Source organism: Lagopus leucura, unplaced genomic scaffold, assembly GCF_019238085.1.
Source record: "Lagopus leucura isolate 7727_CA_CO unplaced genomic scaffold, USGS_WTPT01 Super-Scaffold_760, whole genome shotgun sequence".
Lineage (NCBI taxonomy): Eukaryota > Metazoa > Chordata > Aves > Galliformes > Phasianidae > Lagopus > Lagopus leucura.
In genome coordinates this window covers 9,438,999-9,462,039 of record NW_024962257.1, presented here as the reverse complement: position 1 = coordinate 9,462,039, position 23,041 = coordinate 9,438,999, and the positions used below count along the sequence as shown (strand labels likewise).

At 39.1% G+C, this 23,041-nt stretch overlaps 2 long non-coding RNA genes across 2 annotated transcripts in view; one reads left to right on the top strand and one right to left on the bottom strand.

Annotated features, from left to right (window-relative positions):
- LOC122176157 overlaps positions 1-22,076 on the top strand; it is a 32,051-nt gene extending 9,975 nt beyond the window's left edge. Inside the window, exons 5-6 of the long non-coding RNA XR_006177639.1 lie at positions 1,376-1,475; positions 19,545-22,076. This is a non-coding gene — a long non-coding RNA (uncharacterized LOC122176157). The remainder of the gene's footprint in view (positions 1-1,375; positions 1,476-19,544) is intronic.
- LOC122176158 lies at positions 324-10,247 on the bottom strand. Its single transcript, XR_006177640.1, has 3 exons — positions 10,166-10,247; positions 7,868-8,029; positions 324-371 (listed from the first exon to the last, which is right to left on the bottom strand). It is a non-coding gene; the product is annotated as an uncharacterized LOC122176158 (long non-coding RNA).
- Positions 22,077-23,041: the final 965 nt, after the last annotated feature.

The window sequence follows — 23,041 nt, the reverse complement described above, 5'->3', positions numbered from 1 at the left end:
TGGATAGAGAGAGCCATGGTTTCTATAGTCAGAGTTAGGACTGGGACTGCACAACACAGCACCCCTTAGAGCTTGGGATATCCATCATGTGAAAATAGTTATCTGTGATCCAAGTCTCACTTCTGAGAGGAGCTACTGTCATAGCAATCTAGTGCCTGCTTGAGATGCAGCTGAATCTCAACCTGTGCTCCATTTGCTAGGCTGTGTACTTCGCTTTCCAGCCTTCACAGATGCTAAAGAGCAAATGAACAGATCTTAAATTTTAAACTGAATCACCTCACACACTTGGCTTCAGATTGTGCTCCCAATCATTTATGTTTGTCTTCCAGGTTGGGAACTCTCCAAGTATTTCTTACATTCGGTTGCAAACACTGCAAGTAAAGGAAAAAGAGCAAATAATAAGTAATAATAAAAAGATAAATAATAATAAAAGGGTTCTTTTTTTCAGTGTTTAAAAGGCAGTTCATTTAGACAATATATAGTTGTAGTCATGAATGACTGGAACTCATTTTATAGTATATTTTTCCCAGTCAGAAATGAAATTGGCAGTGCAATCCCTCCACCCCCAAAATTACTTGGTTTAGTAGCCAGCTGAGTAAGCAAAAAAGCACAAGAGGATTAAACCAAAGATGCAGCTCAAAAAGTAGTTGAATCCTCAAGCATTTCAATACACAGCTGATTCAGCAAAACAGATACACATTCAAATGAAGAATATGATGAAACTGAAAAACAGGCAGCTTAATCAATAAAGTGTTCAGACTCTCCTGCTAAAGCAAAAGCAGCAGCTTAAAAAGTGAAACAGAAAAATGAGCTGGAAAGAGTGTCATATGAGGAAAAACATGAAATAAAAATGCAAGACCGAACAGTGTCTCCTATTATGCCAGAGATGCTCAAATGCAAAAGTGGCCAAAGAAAAATTTTCTCATATTAACGAAGCCAAAGCTTTTCTTTTCTCCCCAAGGAAAAGTCCCAGTGCTTCTGCTGTGATTTTGGAGCTCCCATTGGAGCCACATCCAGGAAATGTAACTCAGGGATGAAGGCCTCTGTCCCATCCGTCTTTTGATTAATAGTTGATCAATAGTTGCACTTTGTAAATAGAGGAGCTCAGAAAACAAAAGCATTTTTCTTTTCATTTGATCACAGAACTTATAGGAAGTGGCATATCATATAACTCAAGATTGCAAGTTGGTTATTTCCTCCTAAATATGGATTGGTTTGTTGGAGTTCACAGATTTATTATTCTCTGTGAACTATTCGGAATTGGATTTGCTTCACAAAAAATTTTCACTTTACTGAATGCTTCAAAAAATGATGAGCAAATACAAAATTTTTTCAGGAGATTCACACACATATCCCACATTCCTTATCTGTGAAGGCTTGGCCATCCCACTTGCTCAGAATTTTTCCCTGTGTTAGCCCGGATACTGGAGACTGACTTGGAGAGGAGAGCCCATTGCTTGGGAGCTGCAATGTTGGTGAGTACCTATGTCCTTGAGGCTTAAAAATGGACAGAAGCTGCTTTTCCATCACCTGCCTGCCAGCAGTGAAATCTGTTCAGAGAAACCTCACAAGAACAATCCTCAACAAAGTAAACAAGAAGGGCTGGGAGAGCTACTGACTGAAGGATATGCCAGCACACACTAAAATATTTGCTAATTGGAAATATATTGTCCCACCGTGCTGCCAGCTCCAGCTCTGACTCATAAAACATCAACTGGCTTCAGATTGAATTTTGAGGTTGATAACCTCATCACATATGTACCAAAAGTGCCCAGAAGAGAGGAGGCTGAGTGACACTGAGCACTGATTTGTGCTTTCTGTTTCTGTCCTGCTTTCATGTGGGACAGAGTCGATCTTCTTCATAGTGTTTGGTATGATGCTGTGTTTTGGAGTTTTGGCTGCAGGAGAAGAACAGTGTTGATAACGCACCGATGCTTTAGTTGCTGCTGAGCAGTGGCTGCACAAAGCCAAAAGCATTTCAGTTTCTCATCCTGCCAGTGAGGGGTGCTGGGCATTGGGAGCTGGGAGGGGACAGAACCAGGACAGCTGCCCCAGTCTGGCCAAAGGGATATTCCATACGATATGACATCATAAAAAAAAATAGGGGGATTGGCTGGGGAAATCAGTCACTACTCAAGGTCGGTCTGGGCATCGGTTGGCAGGTGGTGAAGAACTGCTTTATGCATCACTTGATTTGTAAATACTATATATTATTACTACAGAACCTGAAGACTAAGCTAGTATCTAGTTTTCATTGGCAAAGTTAGCGAAGAGTCTCCTTGAAGCTGATTAGATAAATACCACGTGCAAGATTTTGCCATTTGCTGCAAGTTTTCCAATCAGCACAGCAGTGCCAAGAATGAAGAGGCCAATCCTTGCATAGCAGGTTTGGGAGCAATAGCAAAAAAACTGTTTCTAGTAAAGGCAGAGCAAATAATAGAATCATAGAATATCCCAAGCTGGAAAGGACCCACAGGGATCATCGAGTCCAACTGAGTAACTGGAACGTGTCAGAGGAACTGCTTCCATGAGAAAAAATGCTCACCCACAGGAGTTAAACTTTCAAGGTCAGTTAAAAATCATAGTGTGAAAATAAACAGAATAAGCACTGCCTCCTAATGCCTGATGGGCATTAGAGCTGTGGTTCAGATGTAATAAAGTATATAATTTCAAGCACATGAATAATCCCTTTTTAAAGAGGATTTACATTGCACCTGTGTTTCAGTGCTTTGTTGGGCTGATGATATTATAGCAGGAAGCAGATGAAATTGAATGACTGCTATCATTTCACTGTTTGTTTGACTTTGATGTTTAAAAGGCTGTGTTTTTCATTGTATTTATCTAGCTAACCTCTTATTTTTTCTGTGGTTCTGATCGAGGGTGAGTGCTTACTTTCAGCAGGACCAGAATGAGGTTTCAAAAGAGCTGAACAATTATTAACATTATTAACATTTTACAGTACTGCATCTTGCCTCTATTCTGCATAAAACACCCTGGAAAGCAAGATAATATGCACTTATGCCCAAGACCGTATCCCCATCCTTTCTGAATTCAGGCCTATAAATCCTCTTCTTTCTGTAAACTTCAAACTGTTCATTAAATATATTTGTCTATGTGCCTTTTTCAACTGACAGGAATTTGGCCAGTGTGTGTGTATTATGCATAAAATCTATAGCAAGATAGATGCATAAAACTGCAGTTTAACAAATAAACATTGAACAAACTTTGTTTAGTTAGTCACTGACTCAGTTTTTATACCTTTGTTGACTGACTGATGTTTTTAAAGTTTCATTGACTCCTTTCACAATGTCTGCCCTTGTTGTTTGTTATTTGACAAATATGTGACACTCTAATCCAACGTTTAAATATCCTCTGTTGTAATTCAGTGCTAATGGCAATGCTGAGATGACAGAACTATTAAACTGGATACAGCTGTCAAATTTTAAGACAGTAAAATACTCACCTGTGACGTGCAGCATATGGCAGAAATCTGAGAAAATCATCAGCAGAGTTAAGAATAAATAGAAGCTGCGTTCCCCAAAAAATATAATATGACATGCAAACATGGATAATCTTGAAATGTGTTTGACAGTCTGTGGTTTGAGTCAACAGATTATAAAATTAGGGGTATGCAGTACCACATTTTCAGATAATAAATTACAGGATAGCTCTTAATGCTGAGCTCAGTAAACAAGCTGTTTTTTCTACATATTCTTTAGAGAGTTTGTTAAAATACTACCAGCTAATTATGCTTTAAATGTTCAGATTTTCATGCTGTTATCCAATTTAAATTTTTTCAGTGTCCCTCTCATACTTAAGCAATATTGATTTGCAGTGTTAAAAATGACAGCATTTTCAGACACGTTATGGAAGAAGTACAGAAAAAGTTGCTCTCTCAGTAAATAAGTCAGCGGGAGCTGCATCATATTTCCCAGCCAATGATGTATGTGCATCATAGATATCTATCTGGTGATCCCCTGGGGTTAGAAAGGCTCCATAAGGTGACAGGCCAACAATAAGCATCTTAAATATATCATCAGATTTTCTGTTATTACTGAAAACCATTTCATTCCTCATCTTGCATACAGGTCAGAGATGGGGTCTCAGTATATCACATATAAAACATCAATGTCACTGTCCATTTGGGAAATACCATTATCATCATCTAACCTGGCTGCTCCTCAAGAAGATGATGGGTTATTTTCAGCAGTTCATTCAGTCACTTTTAAGAAGACAGGATTTACAGTTTCATTATCTGACATTTCATTTAACATCAAATTTCAGGACTCATCATAGCAATACATGTTATCTGAGAGTTATGTAGTTTTCTACACAGAATCAAAGCAAAGAAGGATTTGGAAGAATTTACCAGAAAGCTGATTATGTAGTTCCTTGCCAAGAAGAATCACAAGAGCAACCGGGGAGCAGATGCTCATTCCGGCTGAGACTCCCAGTGCTCTGCTAAGAGCTTCCTCCCTGCCCCATCCAATTGTGCTGGCTTTGAGCAGACCCAGCAAATCCTATTTGGCAACAACTGATCCTGTGATGAAGGCGGCAGATCGATTCTGGTGCCTTTATTCTGTATTTTAGATGCACTCTAATCATGCAGTATTCCTCCTGCCTTCAGTGAATGCTACAAGATGGTTATAGATGCGCACAATGTGCTGCTCTCCACTCGAGGGAAGACATTTCACTATTGCTTAATCCAGTATAAATTGGACCCACTTCAATATCAATTAATTATTTAACTGGAGACTCTTCAACACGAGAAAGAAATATTCTGCCTCCCATTACGCACTTATTAGCAAACAGATTAGAAATGTGATCTCCCTGAGTAAGCCTTCCCAGAGACAACTGTGCACATCTGTGCTGCAGCAAGACTGATAGTATGACCAAAATAAAAGTCTTTTGAGCAGAAGTTCCCAAGGGGCCAAGAAGCAAAGAAGCAAAATTACTGTTGCTTCCCCATGTGTTGAACAGTACCCAGCCTTCAGAGTACTGGTGCCCTCTCTGATGCAGAAAGGGAGCAGTGGGGTCCAAAGCCATGTACCCAATGGCAGGGAGGGCTGTGCTGGTGCCAGGACCTGCTGCCTTTCTCTCCTTTCTTTGGAGGGAATTTTATTCACACATACATTAGAGACTTTACCACCGCTCTGCAAGAATAACAGCGTCTTAAAGTGAGTAGATATCACTGTTCCACCAATTTCAAATCATTTTGTGTGTGATTGAGTGGTATGAAGGAGTTTCAGTGTAAATAAAGTGTGGTAGTACTTTGATCTCATATCCATAGGGGGCCTGATTCTGTTCTCATTTAGATCAGTTTTACTTTCATGTATCTCCATTAGTTTCAGCATTTATTCTTGCATGAGTGACAGCAGAATTATGCCTACCATAATCATACATGAAGTGAAAAAATCCAACTTGACTAATTTCTAAGTATTAGCCACAAATACTAGAAGCCAAAGGAGAATCTCAATGACAGCAGCCTAACAAGTCTGCCCTTACTCTTTATATCCACATCCAAGACAGACGTGCCTTCAAGTAGGAAGAATGAGCAGAAAGTCAGGGAAAAGCAGTTAAGACAACCTGGCTTCCACTCAAATTTAAATAAAATTAGATTCAGAGAGTCCACTCAGCCTTGTTCAAAAAGAGAGGGAATAAAGTCATCACTGAGAAGACACTGGTAAGGCAAGGAATTGGAAACAGTTGTTCAGCCTTTCAAATGATGAAACACTCATAGGCAACGTTTCACTCTTCTCCGGTTGATGTTCATGAAGAAAGCTCAGGAAGGGATGAAGTTTCAGAGAACTCTCCAAGCTCCAATACCATCTGCGACATCAGATTGATGGAACTCATGGCTAGGAATAAGAGGGAAGGCCACAGCCATATTTTGCTGCTGTTCCTGGGAACAACAGGGGACTGGGAATTGTGGTGTATCACCCAAGGCAAGGTTTTGATGTCTCTCCACTGACAACAGCTTTGTAAACACCGGTTTCAGTCCAACCAGCAGAAGCAGCAATCTCTTATGTTCTATTCCTACTACATGCAATTTTGGAAAGCAGATAAGTATGCAAAAGTTGACTGGTATCATACAAGTAACCTTGCATGACCTGGATCATGTAATGCCAGCTATTTTTCTCACTTTTACTTCTGAAACAGCTGTTCCACCACCATGGCACGTCTGATCTTGTACACATCTGAACCGTGCTGTCTGACGAGGTCCTCGGCAGTCTTTATGTCTAACAGTGATCAATGCTTTCAAAAGCCCAACACACTAAACACTAGATAAAAGGGGATGGAAGCATGGTCTGGTTTCACTTTTGAGAATTTGATATGTGGGAGTATTAAGTGTTATGTTTCCAGTGGTATCAAAAAGAAGCAGGAAAAAGGGGAAGACATGAATGGAGGAAAGAAGCAAGATGAGAAAACAAGATGGGAAACAGCCTGTCCAAACAGAGACCACAGACTGGAAATATTGGAAAGTGGTGCACCCTGATGTCCTGCTAAGCAACAGTCTAAGCAATAGTCTATGACAACTGCAGAATCCCAGTGACTAACTGCACAAGAATGACCGAATCCTTATTCCCTTGGCCTTAGCAATTCATTCCAGCTCCCATTTCTATTCCTTGTAAATGCAATCACTGGACTTCCTTGAAGTGTTACAAATTACCTGGCACTTCTTAAATCAATCCATTAGGATATTAGCATTTTCCCTGCCAAGTCAGTAACAAGCACTGCCTAACCATCTTGGTGAAATTTGCCTAATAACTGCCTTGTAGCACAGCTATTTCACAATTTGTCATAATCTTTTTATAACAAAAGAACACAACTATTTCTCTAAAATCAGGTTTTTAATTAAACATTAATTTTCTTGATAGCTAAGGTGGGGGGGTTGAAGACAGAATGTTCTCTTTCATTTTGCATGGCTTGCATTTTACAGTCACTTTTCCCATTTTAATAACAATCATCAGAACCCATTAAGATTTCTAAAATCAAACATAATGAAAAAATATTAATGAAAAACATGTTTGATTACAAACTTGGAAAATCCCTGTAGCTGTTCTATGGATTTCTAGGTCTACTTTTAAAAATCAGAATGTATATTGAAATTGAAATTTACACTTTTTTTTTCACAGCCTAATTTATCTTTTCCTCTCACATTCACAATCCTTTTAAATGCATATATATATAGAGAGAGAGATACTTATATATGAAGAGACTCATGTGAGAATGTGGAACCATTTTAGAAAGATTAGAGAAGCACATCTGTATTCTAAGAGTCCTTTAAACATCTGAACATTTCAGTTTTTGGTTTTCCTGTTCTTTCCTGCCAGTAACTCATCTTTTGTTTCTGATAGCAGTAACAAAAACAGAGTAATTCTTTAAACACATGTAGCTATTTTTAATGTTTCATTAATATTTACCAACTCTTGTTGATAAATATTAATAAAGAATAATAAAAAGTAGTTTCAGCCATCAGATTTGTCAAGGTGGCTCCATATATCTCAAATGGCAGACATTCATTTCTCCAGCATGCTGTTGGGTTGGTTACCAAAACGGAAAAGCCCTTATGGTGCCCATGAAAGATTCAGAATAGTAAACGTTATCAGCCTTTGAAACCAAATGCATGCAAAATGCCACAATAAGCAGGAGAACAAAGGCTCATTTTTGTTTAGATAAGGGATTTCAATTTTTGCTTTTAAACAACATTGTGTGAAGTAACTAGGTCAGAGCTATGCTAAAACAGCACCTCGTGTATCTGGTGTGTGCGCTACAGAACAGCGCTGTTTAGTAGATCAGATTTGACCTGAATTAAATATGAAGCTCAAAAAAATACAGTAAAACAATATTAAGAGATCTGACTTACCATAAAGTCAAAGCTTCCACGCTAGTTGTGCAGCCATCTCCTCACTGCTCAGCTCAGCGCCGCTCATTGCACTCTGTGCCCCTTGGTGGTGGCAAAGCCTTGCCATTGGAGGTCATGGGCTGTGGCTCCTTCGTTGTGAACAGGAATGGTGTTTTGTCCTCCCTGGAGTCACAGAGTCAAAGAATCAGAAAGGTTGGAAAAGACCACCAAGATCTTCCAGTTCTACCACTTCCATCCACACTGTGCCCATCAAGAGTTTCACTGCTATGAAATTTAAATGCAAAAGCACAAGGAAATAAAAACAGTAAGTCTCAGTATTAGCTTCGTTTCTATAAGCTTCATATCTATCATCCTCTCCTGCACTGTATTAATGGCATTTATGCAGAAATCTCTAAAGCATGGGCTGAGCAGCCTCACAGCACCCATATAACCCAGAGACAGTACAAAAAAGGGGAAAAAAATTCTTTTAGATGTTAATTTGGAAATCTTTGGCAGAAAATTCAAAATGTTTTCCTACATATGGAGATCTGAAAACAAAACACAACAACACGATAAATGTGAGCAAATTGTTGATTTCGTTACAGTATATTCCATAGTAGGATGTTACATGGTTCCCGGGTTTGGCAGTTGCAATAAAACTTGTTTGTGCCTTTTAAGTGGCACATTTCCATGCAGCTCCTTACAAGGTGGCACCTTCCCAGCCTCTCTCATTAATCTACTGCTTTCCCTTTCAGATAGTGAAAGGGAAACCCTGCAAATGAGACTGAAGACACACTTAGTAATTAATACCCCTGTGTAAGAGGATAAACTATTTCAACTGTCAACTATTAATCTGGATTTTCTGCAACTCTCTTCTATTTCTTTTTAAACTTTGTCTGCATTTTAAGGATAACTCTAGAGACGTACAAATCATGAACCAGGTAGATGCATGCTCTGACTGCTTCCATTAATGTGCATCTGCTATGTAAAAGCAATAGGTGTGAGAGGAGCTTTGCTGGCTCAGCAGGAGGGGATGTGCATCAAAATGCCTTGAGATACAAGACATATGCAAACATCTCTGCTTTAATCAAGGCAGAGCATGGGCATGAAATTGGCACTGGTGCCCACCAGGCTCCTTATATGCCATCTTTATCTGTTTGGCCACACTTCCCAAGCTATTGGAATAGCATTCAATCAGCTTTTTGAAAATCATGGAGAAGGATTTGCACACAGGAACTGTGGACACAAATCTGCTTTATGTAAGAAGAAAGTAGCAGCAGTGGCATTTTCACTTTTAATGCATCGCCTCCAAAATGAGGAAATAACACAAGTTGCTAATGTCCATATAAATGATATATGGGTACGTGTTATATAATGCATAAGCATTTTACAAGTACTTTCTTCCCCCATTTTGAGGGAGGCTGACAGTTTTTCTTGTAATTCAGACGAGTTTAAGGTTTCTTTTTTAACATTTAGAGTAGGAATCTGGAGCTGAGGGGAGGGAAAAATGTTCTTCATATTCTGTGTTAAGACATTTCTGAATTAGTCCCTACTGTGGTTTTTCAGGATTGGTTTGCTGCTGTGTTGACTACAATTAGGTGCAAGTCTGCCAATTCAAATTCCTAATCTACCAGCTGCCCCAAAGGACACTAATCAAATATTTGGGAAATGAAATTCAGAGTTCTCCCAGGCACTAAAACCCATGGAAGCCAGCACAGGCAATGGTTCGGTGGTGCCACTTTCCTACCTTTCCCAAGAGCTCTCTTTAAGCTCCCACTCCCTCTTTCTGTCTTGCAGGGGCACATTAACTCATGACCTTTTGTTTGTATCCCCAGATGCTCCATTAAGGCTAAGCAGTTCACCTTTTTGTCTTCCTAATTGTCCAGGTGATTATCTCAAGTTAAATGCTCATTTCTTAGCAAGCTGGACAAAGCTTCAAATTTTTTCTTTTCTTTGCCAAACCTGCAGAAGCATTTCAATGCCTGAAAGCTTGTTCATTTTCTCCAAATGTTATTAGTTGGTTATGTGAAAGTTTGGTTTCTCCAAATCATGCCCTATTGTTTTTCCTCTGACTATTCTGCCTGCATCCAGTGGGCTGTATCAGCTTTTGCCCACTGTTTTCTCTGTCTTGACTTAAAGTGGATCCCTGTTTGCTGACTTGATTAGACCTTCTGAACTGCTATTCTGAATCCTTCAGAAGGTTCTTCATTGTCTACTAAAAACTGGGTTGAAACTGAGAATTCCAAATATGGCATCTGAAGCCCACAATTAAATTAACTACGATCGGATTATGATACCAGCATTCAAGCTTGCACTTACATTTTATGGTTTCTTCTCTCCATTTAATAGTTACTTTTCAGAAGTCAAGTTGGATAGTTCATCAGGATAGTACTTGTTAAAGTATTTGCTCCTTCTCTAAATGAGCATCACCTTCATCAGATCAAACCCCAGGGGATTTTCTTATTTAACTATTTAATCTATGGGTATCTCTTTCCAGTGGCAGGAACCAAAGAGCTGTAAAACCAATGGGTTGTTCAGACTTAAAAGACAAAAAAAGCCCCAAACAAACAAATCAGATGAAAAAAAAAAAAACAAAACAAAATACAACCAAAACCAACCAAACAAAAAAAAACCAAAATGCTTTCCACCAGAGTTTAGTTTCCAGGAAACAAGAACTTTGACATATGTTAAGAGGTACCCTGTCATAATCAAACACAAGATAATTTACTAAATGCAGGAGTGCTGAGATGATCATAAAATCCTGCAGTCCTTTCTAGCTATAAATGTAATTCAGTTTCTTATATAAGATTTATCTGAGGCATCACCCTAGAAAAATACGTCATTTTCAAATTAGCCAGGTTCAGCACCAGAATTTAATATTCTCATCCACAGTATCAGTGTGATTCTCAACATGTAGGAGTGCTCCAGAAATTCCTGTATCAGTGCCTGAGTGACAAAAAAGACGAATGCTTATATATAGATTTTTCAACAGGATATATACCAAATGGCTTCATGAAGGAAACATGTAGTTATCTCCATTTAATACTGGGGGAAAAGGAACCCAGGAAAGTGCAGTGACCTTTTAATGGTTACCCCATCCCACCAGAGCTACTAACAGCCTCCACTCCATGTTCTGTGCTTTTCAGTCTCAGAAGACCATTCTTTAAATTCTCAGAAATGTAAGAACAGTTATTGTCCAGTGGTGGAAAAATACACCAAAAAAGCACAGTGAAATTACAGAATCAGAAAGGCTGGAAAAGGCTACTAAGATCATCCAGTCCAAACACCAACCCATTCCCACCACGTTCACTAAACCACGTCCCTCAGTGCCATGTCTGCACTTTTCTTAAACACATCCAGGGACAGTGACTCCACCACTTCCCTGGGCAGCCTGGGCAGCCAACGCATCATTGCTCTGAGAAGAAATTTTTCCTGATATCCAACCTGAACCTCCCCTGGGGGCAATTTAGGGCCATTACCTCTCATCCTGCAAAGGTCAGTGCAGCTTTTTCATATTATATTTGCCAAGAAAATCAGCCATCTACTCTCTCAGTCCTTAGATACTACTTCCCAGCTCAAATATCTTCCTGGCACGCTGCTCCATTGTGTGAGGCACATTCACTTTCCAGCCCCTGTTCTTAAGCTTCCTTTTTTGAAAGTGAAATCCGTTACCAAGAGAGACCATTCTTTTTGTATAACCATTCTGCTCTAAGATAAGTGGTTGGAACCTTGGACACTTTGAGGGTTTCCCTGCCTCATACTGTAAGTCAAACAAGGAAAAAAAGCAGATCTGTATTATACATTCCGATAGTCAACTGAAATTAAAAGTTAGTACCTTTTCTTCAGTAGAAGCTGGCAGCACCTTACGTCTGTTCGCTCACATCCTGCTTCATGCTGGTGTAACTGAGATGAGTTGACCAGCATAAGGGAGAGAGTTCCCACGGCATGGAAAAATCAACTGTAATAAAGTAGAATTGGGCCTCCCGCTAGGAAGGTGTGCATGTGAAAGACAGGAAAAGAGATATACAACAAAACAGCAATTTATCCACAATAAAAATATGTTAAAAACATCAATTAGAGCTTGTCATTACAGAACTGCTGCATCAGGTATATATCAGGCTACTAATGATTATTAAAAACCTCCTTATTGAGTTAAGTTACATTTCATTAAAATGTTCTCACCTATTGGGCTTTTAATTAGCACACAATAAATTATCCATTTAAACAGCAATTACTTTCTCTAGTCAAGTGCATTAGAAGCACTTATTTATGGACTCTTAATTATAGCAGAAGCAAGAAACTCAACAGAACTGCAGCACGTGCATGCATATGTGCATCACCACTGCTGAAGTAGTTGCAATGACAGGAGGTCAGTCAGCAAAATTCAAAGCAAGACTGAAATTCCCCAGAAGATCAATAGTTCTAAGAGCTTTCTTGGTGGCATGCTGTGTCACGACGCACTGCTAAGCCAAAATTTCACTCTTACACTCATATTGTTGTCATCATCTTCTGCAACCCTCTGCAATAAAGAATCATAGACTCATAGAATGGCCTGGGTTGAAAAGGACCACAATGATCATCTAGTTTCAATCCCCCTGCTATGTGCAGGGTTGCCAATCAGCAGACCAGGATGCCCAGAGCCAAAGAATCTCCACTCTTTGGAAACTAAACTAAGCTCAGTAAACACCCTGTTTATTCATACCCTACAATACCTACATATTTATACCCTCTGTAAACTGCACATACAGGAGCAAACGTGTAAAATGTCTCTTCCTTTAATCTAACACTCTCCCAGCTTCCTGTGAGCTGTCAGTTCCCAATAACTGGTAACATACATGGTTCCAAACTCACATATGCCTGCAGGAAGCAGGGGTGAAAAAGCAGATGGTGTTAGCTGTGTCCAGAACTTCCTTTCACCCCTAGTTAGGAAGATCTTCTCCTCTTAGTTGTCTGCCCACAAACTCATAAAATTTGATGGAATTAAGACACACCTCAGGAACAAATGCGAAGTAGAAGAGGATACAATTGCAAAGTGACATATAAACAGTGAACAAATGGATTCAGATGTAAACAATTTGATAAAAAAGAGGATTTGGAGATCTATAAAAATAAACAGCCCCAGAACAGGCTGCAGACATAATTAAATCAGTGAAATGAAATATCAAATGCTGGCAGCCCACAGACACTTTGATGATAATAATAGTAAAGACTCAGTGGATGAAAAGCAAGAGAGAAAATTGGTCTATTAAAAATAATGGTGAACAGAATGAGGATCGTGTAATGGGAAGAAGGGCATGTTACACAATAATTTCAGAATTCTGCCTTTATGTGAAAGGGAGAGAGACATTCTAAGGCAGTTGTTTCTTCTGCATCAGTTAATGGCTGAAGCGCCAGCCTTGGGAAATTCAGCACCTCCAGACATTAATCCAGACTCAGCCAGGCTCTGAATTTGGCACAGCTGCTTCATTCACTTTCAGAGAGGTAGATGAATTTGAAACAGCTGAGGAATTGGAATGATATATAAAAATGCAGGATGTGGGCCACATACAACAACAGTTTATCTATGGAATAAGCAGATCTGCTACCTCGCAGTTCATGGACATTTTTTTCCCAACCAGTGAACAAACATGAATTAAAGCATAAATTTTATTCCCATTATAGTTATACTGAGATTATGTATAAATGTGTATAACACAGGTTAGGGATAGGAGCAGTGCATTCCCTAACAGGGCACATTTATTCCTCCTGAAGATCAGAAAGTCCACAATTATCAACATTGTCTGAATTCCTCCCAGTGAAGCTCACAAATAGAAATGTTTATATGTGGAAGATACAGATACAGAAATCAGTGTTTGATGGACAGCACTGATAACAGAGTCAGGCTATCTTGCTTCACTAGCACACAATACACAACCTTGGAACAATCTGGCTGCCACTTCCTGATATTTATAATATTTCTCTTTCTATTCACGTGCTCTTATCAGCTGCTGAACACGCTGTCCCAGGAAGCAACTTCAGCAGCAGAAAGGGAGACCACAAGCAGGGCAGGACAGAAGGTCTCGTACCTCGGGGCTGCACCTGCTTTCCATGGCTCTGCACACATGTCACTCTTAAATCCAGCACAGTACAAAACGTAAAATCACGGTGCACAAACATCTTCCTAAATTGATACATCATTTAACCTGATGCTTTGTTTTATTCACCTCATCTGCCTTTTGGGAATTGCTTATTGTGTCTGATAACACAGAAGGTAAATACAAAAAAAGAATCTAGTTCCTCTGCTAACACACTCAAAAGGCCACACGATATCATCAGAAGGGAATCCTGCTGTTAAGAGGGGTGGATGGAGATGAATAACTCAGATTGCTATTGTTCAGCTGCAGGAAAAAGGCAAATGGCAAGCTCCGACTTCTGCATCCCTGCTCATTTCTGCTCCTCCTGTTACTTCATCCTCCCACCCACTGCCATTGGTATGGAAATCATGGCATCTCGTCTGACATCTGCAAGGGAAATGTCAGCCAGCGTGAACTGCTGTTGTTCCCTTGCACTCAGTTGAGACGCGCTGATTGGCACTCATTTAGGATCTCTTCTGTGCCAACTGCCTGTGCAGAACCTCACATAATGGGGCACGGAGCTTTGATCTTTGGTTAGGAACACACCAAAATATTAAAAATATGAGTAATGTTATGCATATAGCATGTTACCATGGGATGTTTGAAATCAGCAACAAGACAAAACATCTGCTTATTAAAGAATGAAGGAGCTCTGTGCTAAGCAGCTGTTTAATTATCCAGCACTCTGTTCTGTAACAATTTACACACCGTGCTCATAAATCTGGAATCAGCACAGGGAGACAGGCTTCTGTTAGGAGCTAAGGAATAAAACTACCACAGCATGTCTTGAATTGTCAGCTATAGCACACACAAATCCAGAGAACATCAACATTTTCTTCCTACCTTCCAAGTAAAACACTCATCCCAAGAGCTCAACCACAGCATTTTTTCTCAAGCTAGTCCAACCAAAACAGCATCATCTTTGGGATGCAAACTTGCAGGGAACGTTTTTAGCATAACATAATGAAGGTTATGGCATTAAACAATCACTCTCAAAGTTCATACAAGTAATTGCACTAGGCCTGGCCATATGCTTCTGAACTGATGATGAGAAGCCTTGAAGAAGCCTATCTTCAGAATACCCTCAGAAGTTTTTAAATTAGTCTTTGGTTCATTGATAAATGATCCATGGAATTTCCAAGAAGAGACAAATAGTAGAAATCACAGTATTTTTCCTCATTTTTTGAAATAACTTCTTAGGTTTAAGTAACAGTAAATAGGTGGAAATTTTCTGCTGAATTCCTATATAGCGTTCTTTGTGGAGCTGGTACAAAGGCAAAATAGGCATCTCTCGTGCTTTAAAATATGACATGTGGTCAGTTAGAAAAGGTCAGAATCGAGCTGATGAAATAATTTTGTTATCCATCGTTAAGGAAATCCAAAATCTCAAATATCAAAATAGAGGTCTGCAGCTCTATGGCAAAAGGATCATTCTGGCAGTGCAGCTACACAGACAGCTTGGGTCAGTTCCTGAGAACATTCCTTGGCACCATTTAACTTAGTAGAAACACAGTCTCTGAGTCCCAGAACCATATGACAAGTCTGGTTTCCCAGGTTATTCGTGTACACTCAGAGGCCACGATTCATCCTGTACTTGAATCAAGGTAGCTGAGAACTGTCCTGTGGGATAAACCGTATAGTGAGTTGAAACACAGCTGCTTTTGGTTTATGTAAAGTCATATTAGCATCCTGAAATGGAGTCTTAACTAGTAGGCTGTAAAGCAGTGGCCCATCAGAAAACCCACTGCAGCTTACTCTCTCTGCAGACTTCTTGGCCTGTGTAAGTTGAGACACATTACATTGAGAACTGGGTTTACAAAGCTAACCCAGACTGCAGATCCTGACCTGCTTCATCACGGTGCTTACTGAACTGGGGGCTCAAACTTCTAAAGACAGGCCAGAGAAGAAGACAACCTTTCTCTCACAATACAGTAACAACAGGCCCCCTACCAGTTTGAAGACCATGGAACATATTGCCAATCTTGGGTGGACTGTCCCAGCACGTAGCTGGAATTGGTGCCTTCTGAATTCCACCTGTTCAGACTGATGAAAGACAGACCACACAGACATTTTCTTAGCAGTGATGCCACTGTAACAGCTGTGAAACAGTGGGTCACATCTGCTTGTGCAGAACTTTTTGTGCACAGCATGCAGACTCCTGTTCATAGTTGGCAAAAATACACAGCTAATGGTGGTGACTATATTGAAAAAGTGTTTTGTAGCTGAAAATGTGCTCTATCAGTGTTACTGTACTCTTTGTATCCACTATAGTTTCCACAGAAATAAAGAGGCATTTCTTTCAGAGCAACCTATGTATCAGAACTTCTGCAAAAGCATCATATTCCCTGTTCTGTCTGTTCCCTTGAGGAAATGTACTCATTAGTTTGATTTCCAGCTTTCATTTATTTTTTTTTTTTTAAACAGGCAACAAATGACAATTATTGTTTACTTTGAAGTGTGATCTTTAGCATGAATAATTCCCCCAAAAGAAACATCTGCTTCACAGATGAGTTGTGACAGCAGACAATATGCTTCTGTATTTTGCATCCACTCTTGAGTGGCAAAAGCTGGAATGGGAACCAGCATCATGGCTGCTGTCCTAAGAGGACAAGATTACCTCCCAAGAGTGTTTTTGACTTCCGAGAGTGTTTTGTAGCATTTTCTGATGTTCTGAAGGCCTCGATGCAATTTCTTTGTGCCTCACAGAATAGATCTGTATATGACAGCTACCAGATATTTCTTGGCATTCTGGGAGATGCCTGGCCCCCAGACAAGCTGTGTGAGCAGCTGGTAATCCTGGACATTAATGTTGGGATGCATTTTGTCCCTGGCTCTGTTACGCAGTTTATATCTGACACATGAAACAGGTTTCTTCCAGTACTTTACAACAGCCTGGCTGGCAGCCCATCAGCCCAGCTTGTTATGGCTGCTGTCTCTACATCAACATGGATTTTTAGCCACGCTGGACCCCAGCCAGAATACACCATCTAAACTCCAGTCTGAACTTCACATTTTTAGGTCTTCTAACATCCACAACTGAACTTTGATCAGTAGAGTCAGGCACTGTTTTCAGATCTGAACTCCCATTACTGCAGTTATTGGTACACAACACGCATTGAAAAATGCAAGATACAAACAAACAAACAAAAAAAAAAAAAAAACACAAAAAAACAACTCCCATCAGGTGTGCTGACTTGCAAACTTTTTATGAAAGAAGAAAAAATCTTCTTCTTTTGATGTCCACAGAGAATAGACCAAATAGTAGCTACAAAAAATATTCAAGACACATACAAAGAAAAATATCTCATAAAAAGGGACATGGAAGGAGGCATTATTTTGCCTGGAGGCAAAATAATCACCATCAATGGTGATCTTTGAATACTGGCTAGACAAACAACTGTCAAGACCACAGCAGATATTCTGTTTGGAGGAGGAGGAAGGCTGGATGACCTATTGAGAGCCTGAGATTTTGCAAATTTATCTTTTCTAGCAGCACTGGCTGAAGAAATTCATTTGGAAACATCCTCCTGCATCTTTTCTTGCCTTTGCTTCACCATAAATCTGTTGTTGATCCTTGAAAGCCTTTGCTGTCTCATGACTGAATAGCCAAAGAAGAGTTGTGATCATCTAGCGCAGAAGATTTCATCCCTAGCTCCTTAGGCAACCAGACTCCCAACAGTCCTGCTACCCTTCAGTCTCATTTTTTCCCCGAAAGAGGCCTGGCAGGCAACCACAGTTAGCAATTCCAATATAGAATTTCAATATATATACATATATATATTGAACATTTTACATATATATATATGTAAAAATAAATAAATAAATATGAAAAATATGTATATAGAGAAAAAAAATATATATTAAAAGAAAAAATATGGGAGAGGGGAGAGCAAGGGGAGATAAAGAGAGAACAGATGGCACCTATCGTATGTTCTTTTCTTTCCATTCATGTTCTTCTTCCACAAGAAAATGATGAATATTTTAGCTTAAATATTAAGTTGAACAGTGCAAGTGTGAGAGGAGTGTTTTAGGTCACATTTACGCAAATATATTGAACTTGTAGTTAGGACTTCATATTTCTTATAAAGTAATTTTCCTTTACATCTTCCAGCACTTCAAATGTAACTGTCAGTAGCTGTAGAACATCCCCAGGACTGTGCAGTACAGGCAACAGTGCATCCTACAGACTGTGTTGAGAATGTGAGATCCAGGAAGTCCTCATCTCTCACTGGAATTTGTATGATAGTTTCTAACACAATCTGCTTCACCAGCAAATATTCAATATTTTTTCTTGTTTTAATGTTCTGTATTTTTCCCCTCAGTTCTACTATTATTGAGAAGTTGGTACATCTACAACCTATTACAGATGAAAAAATAGCTACATTTGAAAGTAGAAAATAAAAGTGAGGGCATGCAATGTACCCGTGCACATTCTTACCCTTTATTAACAAGCTAAAAAATGTGCAGTACAAAGTATTCCCCATAATAGTGTGCAAATTTTTTGGCTGCATTTCAATCACTTTTGTATGAGACACTGAGAAACCTGAATAATGCAATACAAGGAATTGCAAAGTTATTTAAAATACACATGAGCAATTAGAAAGCATCTGAACATATAGATAAGAAAATGTTTTCTTTTTGATGCTCCTCATGATTCGTAGAAGCCCATTATCAATACAAAGCTGCCATTAACTAGGTATTGCAATGCACTTGTGGCATCATGAGAAGATACCTCAGAGAACTGGCTATTCTTTCTCAAGGTACAAAAATGATCCCTCTCCACAGACAAGCAGCACGTGAACACCACAAAAGTCATTTGCAATCAGAGCACTATTCATCTGCATGAGATTTGGATATTCCAGTGCTAAAATCTTGAATTATCTGAATGTTAGATATTAAAGACACTGCAGGAACAGATTCTCATCTTACATAGCTGCTGTAACTCTAGAGACACTAAGGTACTTAGTAACTGAATTACTTCCCTACACATTGACAGGAAGATCTCATAAACTGGTGTATAAGCTGACTAGCATCATTCCCTTTAAAACTGAGCAAATCTCCTATTTATTCTCTGAGAACTGGATCAGAAAAAAAATGGTATAAAAATCAACATTCATTTCCATGGCAACATCTCTGTTTATATTCTCATCTCTACAAATTCACTGTCCTGCTTGTAGGTTTCTTGTATTTTGTTAAGGTTATTTTGCCTAGGTTATAATGAGTCATTTAGCAGAAGTAGTCCATATTCAAAATAGAATTGAAATGGCATTGAAAATGTTCAGCATCTGAAACTATATACAGGAGTTTTGCACACAGTGAGTCCATATTGTTCACTGATGTTTTCCTGACAACAATGATCTGGTTTGAGACTTAGAGAAATCACTGGAAATTTTCCTAACATCCTTTGCAAGACTCAGATCTGGCGCTGTAGGGACTTCACTATCCTCTGTGTCTTATCACATTTTGATCACAAGAGAAAGAAAAGAGAAATCTGAGCTGATTGGAACATGTTTGTTTAAATATGTACATTTGTATCCATATGTTCTTTTTAAAAACCTTATGTTTTTCACTTTTATCTGTAACAGGAACTTAACATCAATTTTTCTACTCGCTTTGATGAAATCTAAGTTGGAAGACCGCAGAGAATTAAGCGTTCTACAGGAATATTTGCAATTGTACAAGATCGTAGAATCAAGAAAGGAATTGGACTGGAAGAGAGCTTAAAGATCACCTAGTTCCAACCCTCTTGCAGAGATAGGGCATGAGCAGTGTCTCTGAGAGATTTAGAAACACTGTTTTTTGCAAAGTGACCAAGAAAAAGGTTTTGGGAAAATTATACGTGCTGGAATGGCCTCCCAGAATCAAATGGCTTCAGAAATGTCTAAGAAAAAAAATCCACTGGGTCTTCAAGAAAGAAACAAAAGTATTTACAGTTCTAACAGAAAGCACTGGGACATGTTGCACCTTTAAGAAAAATAATAACTTAGAAGACATCTGCAATGGGATTGGTAATCATGTATTTGTCAGTGACAAACCTAAAAGGGATTAGACCATCTTCCAGGGTGAGCTGAACTCTCTGCACTACTGCCTTGTCACTGAAATGAGCTACATGCCTGTGCTTAAACATCCGTTGTTTTTTCTCCCCTTTGTGCAAACCTAAAGGCTCTGTCACAGAATAAACACTGACAGTGATCAAAGAAATGCTCCCCAAAAGGACAGGAAAGCACTAGGGTCAAATAGATAAACTTGTATGGACCAGAGCTGAACTTTATAAATGACAGCATCACAAGAAAAGCAATTTGTTTTACATTTTTGTGTTTCAGTTTTCTGATCTGTAAAATTGAAGGCAGTGATACTTACCTCCGCATTGCAGGTCCAGGGCTCCTGGATGACAGCTGCTTTGGCAGTAGCCAGATGAGCAAGAAAAGGGTACCAGAAGTGAAGCTGTGTACATCTGTTGCATCTGTAATGGTAAAAGGAACTCTTGGTCACATCCCAGCCATAGAAATATCTCAGTGTTTCCAGTGCATGAGATAGATCGAATAACAAATAGCACAGTGATATTTTTATGCCTACACTACATAATCATTTAGCCACTTCTTCAGTTGCACAACAGAGCTTTGCACTCCTTTGGAGTTTCATTCTGCAGAGTGAAGAACAAGAGCAGTAGCTTTCAAGTATCTGATGTGCACTGCAATGTGGCAGCAGTGGATTATAGACAATCAGAAGCTGATTTTGAAACAGCTCTAGCACCCACAACGGGCTAAAGCTGCACAGGGAGCTCAGCAATTGTATACCAAGTAGGTTTTATTTTGCCTCCCAAGCAACTTTGTTACACACGGAATTCCACATAATCATGGCTTAAAGCATTCAGCTTTGCTAGCTTATATAGCACCTTGCTGCAATGAAGAGATATGGAAGCTACAAATGAGGCCTAGCAGGGAGCATTTCATACACAGACTTGAGGACACATTAATGAAGGTGACTTCAATTTATTCTTTTGGAAAAAAAAAGACAACTAAATCAGGAGAAAACAGAAGAATCTGTACATCTCAATTGTTCTGACAAATTCTTAATGATAATTAAAAATACTTTAAGCTGAAACAACTCCTCCTCCTCTCCTGCTCTTTCAAGCTCTCTAAGGCTGCATTTAGAAAACGTTTAAGTCAAACTGACCAGTTGGTAAATGGGGCATTCTGAAATTTATAAGGCTGAACCTCAGCTGAACTTATCCAAGGCATTGGTTACTGGCTTTGAATTCATTCTCACAAAGTTGCTCACAGCAGCAACACGTTTGGAAATGCAGAGATGACTTAAGAAAAGGGTTATAAAAGACTTTACTAATGAATATGTGTCACAGCTGCTTTGGCTCTTGTCCCCACAGCATATTTCCAACAAAATCAAATGTAGATTCCTAAGGGCAGAAGTTGGAAGTCACCCTGCCTCAAAGAGCTTGAACCTCTCTTAAGTAGGACAGAACTCTGCTGAGACTTCACGGAAGTAGCGCCTGGAAATGACTGTGGGCAACTATTTCAAGGAACCTTTAGAGATTTACTTGTATAGTTATTGTCTCTTAAGAGAGAGCAAATTAATAGGTACAGTTGCTTTATTCATGAACCTCAGAATTAATTTTAATCCAGCATTCCAATAAGTACTCAAGGCATTTTACTTTATCTTTTTCAGGTCTTGTCCCTTAGACAAAAAGAATCTATTTTTAACTTGTACCACTTCAATCAAGTTACAACCTGAAATTAATAATACAACTCAACCTGCTAACTGGTGGACGTAATAATTAAGAGGATACAGTAAATGCCAGCAGCACCTTCTGTAAAACAAATACACAACAAGCAAAGACAAGGCCAGCCAATAAATAAAGGTGACATGAAATCAACTTTATTGGAAAGGAAAAGTGTTGTAAGTATTGCAGTGCTTTGTAAGACTTAAAGTGATGTTCATAGTAAAAGATAAAGTTAATTTTCTGGAAATAAATTTGTGAATGTGAGTACCATTTTGTGAAAAACCAAGTTTTGACCCTTAGAAAAGCTGTAAAAATGTTTTTGAAAGCAGCCCTTCATTGTGATTGTCACTGTTCTTACACATTACAGCTGAGAGAACTGAAGACCAAAAAAGACTGAAAGAGTAAAATATTTTGCAATTTTGAAGTATTTGATGTATTGAAACTTTAAGATATTTTAATACCCCTTGCTCTGCAAACATACTTCAGTTTGTTAATAGAGAATAAATCAGTCCTTCCAATCTGTTCTGATACAAAGCATCCACAAGGATTAACATGCAAATAAAATGCATATGACAAATTATATCTGTACAGGTTCTCTGTCCAGTGGGAGTTTCCTTTTCTAAAACATCATACTCTTGGTTTTGATGCAATACCTGGGCATGAACTATCCCGAATCAGATGAGATGTGAATCCATACGATATATTCACAGCTGTGTCTGCATACAGAACTTCCATGCCTCCAGTTAGATAAGTCAAGTAGTTCACCCATCCCAAAGGACAATACACAGCCATCACTTAAGGATTAAAGTCTGCACAACCAGCTTGTTTGCAGGCTTTAAACTGTACCATACATTCAAAATAAATTATGAGAAAGGACAGTGAGATGATCAACAAGAACAAGGACAGACAACAGTGCAAGTGAACGTGGTGATTGTCCACTGAAGATGTCCTTGGTGGAATGTAGTACCACAGGGTACACAGGGTGCTCACATTTTTTAGGGTGAGAACAAGGTCTGTGAAACAGGGAAGCAAGACAGGAAGCCACAGGGTCTGGGAATATGCATTAGGGAGGTCTGATCAGAGCAGCTAGGAAGATTAACTGAGCTGGCTGTGATGAAAAGCTGACAACTCACCACATTGTGTGCTCAAAGCCTGAGTGCTTTGCTGAATGGAGCATTCTGGAAGGATAATCTTGTCAGTGGCCAGAAAGGAACACTGAACTCCCTTTTGTTTTAAATACATCCACAATCCCAGGAGGATAAAGAAACCAACATTCATTTCCAACTGCTTTTATTCTCCTCTTTGACATTTCATTGAAATTATGGCTATTCTGTCCAAGCCTCC